The sequence below is a fragment of the Sapajus apella genome, unplaced genomic scaffold (assembly GCF_009761245.1).
Source record: "Sapajus apella isolate SASKATOON/1434 unplaced genomic scaffold, GSC_monkey_1.0 scaffold2, whole genome shotgun sequence".
In the NCBI taxonomy this organism is placed as follows: Eukaryota; Metazoa; Chordata; class Mammalia; order Primates; family Cebidae; genus Sapajus; species Sapajus apella.
In genome coordinates, this window is record NW_022436942.1 from 32,269,621 (window position 1) to 32,274,960 (window position 5,340).

The following is a 5,340-nucleotide window of genomic DNA, read 5'->3' on the forward strand; positions in this document are numbered from 1 at the left end:
TTCTTTATTCCTCATTCTTTTCCTTTTTGTAAAATCTGCTTCGTATGAAATCAATATAGGCCCTTTTAAAATTAGTGTTAGCATGGTGTATTTTTTGCCATCTCTTTTATTCTAACATATTTGAGTTTTATATTTAAGTTAATTTCTCATAAACCTCATGGAGTTGTTCTTCTTTTTCCCCTCTAATTTGATTATTCCTATCTTTTAATTAGTATATTTAAACAATTGACACTCAAAGGTATTATTTATAGGTTGGATGAATATCTGTCATATTTGTAGCTATTTCTTTACATGGTACTTTGTTGCTTTTTTAAAATCTTTTTTTTTCCCCTTCTCTGGCTTTAGCCGAGCATTTCTTTTTCTCTCATGTCCCATATCAATTACATTTCTAGATAAATTTTTGTAGTGGTTAGGCTAGAATTTGTTATATACATTTGTAACTAATCTAAGTTCACTTTCAGGTAAAACTATACTGCTTCGTGAATGGTGCAGGTAACTTATGAGTATTCCCAATTCATCCCTCCCATTGTTTATGTCATTGCTGACATTCATTTTGCTAATTTATATGCTATAATTCAATGCATTGCTACTATTATAGCTTTTAAAAATTACTTCAATTAAGATTGAGAAAAATAAAAGATAATATTTTACCTGTCTTTATTCTTTCTCCAAGGCTTTTCCTTAAAAGGAATGGATTGGAATTTCTAATGTATATTATTTTTCGTATCTCCAAAGAACTGCTTGTTCCTATATTTCTTGTAGGTCAGGTGTGTTGGCAATGAGTTCCCTTAGTTTTTGTTTGTCTAAGAGAGTCCCTAGAGAATTTATTGACCATTTGTATTTCTCCTTCACTTTAAATAATAATTTTGCTGGGTACAGAAATCTAAATTGGTGGCTTATTTCTTTCAGCAATTTAAATATTTCACATCACTCTTCTTTACTTGCTTGCTCTCTGATAGGAAGCATAGTAGAATTCTTTTTATTTCTTTTTTTTTTTTAATTACTTCAATAGTTTTTGGGGAACAGGTAGTTTTAGTTACTTGGATAGGTTCTCTAGTGGCAAATTTGGAAATTTTGGTGCACCTGTCACCCAAGCAGTGTACACTATACCCAATGTATAGTCTCTCAGCCCTCGCCCTCTCCTACCCTTCCCCCTCAGTCTCCAAAGTCCATTATATTATTTTTATGCCTTTGCAATTTCATAGCTTAGCTACCAATATAAGTGATAATGTGCTATGTTTGGTTTTCCATTCCTGAGTTACTCCACTTAGAATAATGGTTTCTGACTCCATTCTTGCTGCAGATGTCATTGTTTCACCTTTTTAAATGGCTGAGTAGTATTCCATTGTGTACATATACCACGTTTTCTTTATCTACTCATTAGTCTACGGACATTTATGTTGGTTGTGTATTTTTGCAATTGCGAATTGTGCTGCTGTAAACATGCACATACAAGTGTCCTATTCATATAACTTCTTTTCCTTTGGGTAGATACCCAAGTACTGGAATTTCTGTGTTCAACTGGTAGTTTTACTTTAAGTTCTTTAAGGAGTTTCCATACTGTTTGCATTCCCACCAACAGTGTAAAAGTATTACCTTTACATTACACCCATGCCAACACCTATTTTTTTTTTTTTATTTTTAAATTATGGCCATTCTTGCAGGAGTAAGGCGGTATCTCATTATGGTTTTAATTTCATTTCCCTGATAATTAGTGATGGTGATAATGTTTTCATATTTTTGTTGGCCATTTGTATACATGTCTTTTTTTGTGAATTGTCTAGTTATGTCATTTGCCCATGTTTTGATGGGGCTATTATTTTTTCTTTCTTATTTGTTTGAGTTTCTTATAGATTCTGCATGTTAGTCCTTTGTCTGAGGCATAGTTTTAAAATATTTTCTCCCACTCTGTGGGTTGTCTTTTTACTCTGCTGATTATTTCTTTTGCTGTGCAGAAGCTTTTTCTCCATGTTCCATTTATTTATTTTTCCTATTGTTGCATTTGCTTTTGGATTGTTGTTCATGAAGTCTTTGCTTAAGCCAATGTTTACAAGATATTTTTCAATGTTATCTTTTAGCATTTTATGGTTTCAGGTATTAGATTTAAGTAGTTGATTCATCTTGAGTTGATTTTTGTGTAAGGTAAGAGATGAGGGTCCAGTTTCATTCTGGGATATGGTTTGCCAATTATCCCAGCACGCTTTGTTGAGTAGGTGTCTTTCAGCCATTTTACGTTTTTGTATGCTTCATCAAATGTTAGTTGGCTGTAAGTATTTGGCTTTATTTCTGGGTTCTCTATTTTGTTCCATTGTCCTACATATATTTCCTTATACTAGTACCATTTTTTAGCATCACCTGTAGTTTCTCTCAACAGTGATTTGTAGTTTTCCTTGTAGAGGTCTTTTACCTCCTTGGTTAAATATATTCCTTAGTATTTTATTTTTTTGCAACTATTGTAAAAGAGACTGAGTTCTTTTTTTATTATTATTCTATTTGAGATGAAGTCTTGCTTCGTGGCCTAGGCTGGAGTGCATTGGCGCCATCTGGGCTCACTGCAACCTCCACCTTGGGGGTTCAAGCAATTCTCTTGCATGAGCCTCCCCAGTAGCTGGGATTACAGGATTGCGCCAACACACCCAGCTGTTTTTTGTATTTTAGTAGAGACAGGGTTTCACCATGTTGGACAGGCTAGCCTTGAACTTCTGACCTCAAGTAATCTGCCCACCTCAGCCTTCCAATGTGCTGGGATTACAGGTGTGAGCCACTGCACCTAGCTGGGACTGAGTTCTTGATTTGATTCCCAGCTTGGTCGTTGTTGGTATACAGCAGTGCTACTAATTTGTGTGCATTGATTTTGTATCCAGAAACTTTACTGAATTCATTTATCAGATTTAGGAGATTTTGGCATGAGTCTTTAGTGCTTTCTGGTATACAATTGTATCATTAGTGAACAGTTGTAGTTTGACTTCCTCTTTTCCAATTTAAATGCCCTTTTTTCTTTTCCTTGTCTGCTCTGGCCAGGACTTCCAGTATTATGTTTAATAGAAGGAGTGAGAGTGGGCATTTTTTTCTTATTTCAGTTCTCAGGAGGAATTCTGTCAACTTTTCTCCATTTAGTAAGATATTGCCAGTGGGTTTCTCATATATGGCTTTTATTACTTTGAAGTATGTTCTTCCTGTGCCAATTTTGCTGAGGGTTTTATTATAAAGAGATGCTAGATTTTGTAAAATGCATTTTTCTGTGTCTATTGAGATGATCATATGATTTTTGTTTTTAATTCTGTTTATGTGATGTATTACATTTATTGACTTGTGTATGTTAAACCATTTCTGCATCCCTAGTATGAAATCAAATTGATTGTGATGTATTGTATTTTTATTTTGCTATTAGTTAGAGTGTTTTGTTGAGGATTTTTGCATCTATGTTCCTTGAGGATCTTGGTCTGTAGTTTGTTGTTGTTGTTGTTAAGTCGTTTCCTTGTTTTGGTATTAGGGTGAAACTGGCTTCATAGAATGTTTTAGGGAGGATTCTTCTATATCTTTTGGAATAGTTTCAGTAGGATTGGTACCAATTCTTTTCTAAATGTCTTATAGAATTCAGCTGTGAATCCATCTGGTCCTGCATTTTTTTTGTTGGCATTTTCTTTGTTACAGTTTCAATTTTGCTACTTGTTATTGGTGTGTTCAGGATTTCTATTCTTTCTAATTTAAACTAGGAGGGTTGCCTATTTCCAGGAATTTACTGATCTCTTCTATATTTTCTAATTTGTATGTGTAAAGATGTCATAGTAGTGTTGAATGGTCTTTTGTATTTCTGTAGTGCTGGTTGTAATATCTCCTGTTTCATTTCTTTTTCCTTTTTTTTTTTTTTTTTTGAGATGGAGTCTCACTCTGTAGCCTTGTGCAGTGGCACAATCTCTGCTTGCTGCAAATTCTGCCTCCCAGGCTCAAGCAACGCTAGTGCCTCAGCCTTCTGGGTAGTTGGGACTACAAGTGAGCACCACCATGCCCAACTAATTTTTGTATTTTAGTAGAGATGGGGTTTCACCATGTTGCTGAGGGTAATCTTGAACTCCTGAGCTTAGGCGATCTGCCCACCTTGGCCTCCCAAGGTGCTGAGATTACAGACGTGAGCAACCATGCCTGACCTCCTGTTTCATTTATTATTGAGCTTATTTGTATCTTCTCTCTTCTTTTCTTAGTCAGTCTCAGTAGTGGTCTGTCCATTTTGTTTAGTATCTTGAAGAACTAGCTTTTTGTTCCATTTATTTATTTTGTTGTTGTTTTAATTTCATTTAGCTCTGCTCTGATCTTTGTTATTTCTTTTCTTCTGCTGGGTTTAGGTTTGGCCCTCTTGTGGGACTGTACTTACCCTGGGTTATTCCAGAAAAGCTATCTATAGGTGACTCTGTAGATAGCTGACATATCTGGTGATGTTGCATTCCTGTGGGGGAAGCCCCAGCTGTGTCTGCAGTGGAGTAGCAGGGGGAGCCCTCCACAGTCACAGAAGCTCTCTGCCTGTTAGGGTATAAGTGCAGAATGTCCCTACTGCACCCAGCACTGTAATGATGTCTCTGCTGTGAATAACTACCCACCTGCAAAGAGATCTGTAACTCAAGGTCTGCTGTTCAGATTATTTTGTTTCACAGCGTGATTCCTTGATGTGATAGTCTCCTCCTTCCTCTAGGGATGGGGCTTTCTGAAAGTCAGACTGCAGTGATTATTATTGCTCTTTTGGGTCTAGCCATCCAGAGGGGCTAGCTGGTGATGGAGAATATGTGCAAAGAGTCCAGTGACATGACCAGTCTTCAGGTCTCCCACCCATGAATACCAGCACCTGCTCTGGTGGAGATGTCAAGGAAGAGGTGTAGACTCTGTGGGAATCCTTAGTTGTAGATAGGTTTAGTCTGCTGGCTTTCTTGAATGCTGGTTGTGCTAGCAGTGAATTTGTCACTTGAACAGACTCAGGACCTCTGATTAGCCCGTTGTTGCAGGCAGCAATATTAAGTGTTGTTTTCCCTTTCCTGGGATCAGAGTTATTCTGACATGAGTTGCTGTAATGGCCTGAGTTGGTTAGCCTGCAGCCAGGAGGTGGTGCTTTTAAGAGGGCACTAGCTGCAGTATTAGCAGCAGGATATGAGCTTGCCCTAAGTTAGTCAGGGGAAGTATTCTGGTTTCTCAGGTGATGGGTGGGGCCATAAAGCTCCCATAGTTTATGTCTTCTGTGTTTGGAGTTTTTCACCTGTCTCATTGAGTTTTCAGGGCATGCTGTTTCCTTCATAGCATTCATGAATTCCTTCAGTTTTCCTGGTGCATTCCTACAGTAGTTCTTGGATCAAA

At 37.1% G+C, this 5,340-nt stretch overlaps 1 long non-coding RNA gene across 1 annotated transcript; it reads left to right on the forward strand.

Moving 5' to 3' along the window:
* Positions 1 to 2,150: 2,150 nt before the first annotated feature.
* On the forward strand, positions 2,151 to 5,088 carry LOC116556941. The gene is made up of 3 exons (XR_004271273.1): positions 2,151 to 2,160; positions 2,375 to 2,380; positions 4,901 to 5,088. It is a non-coding gene; the product is annotated as an uncharacterized LOC116556941 (long non-coding RNA).
* Positions 5,089 to 5,340: the final 252 nt, after the last annotated feature.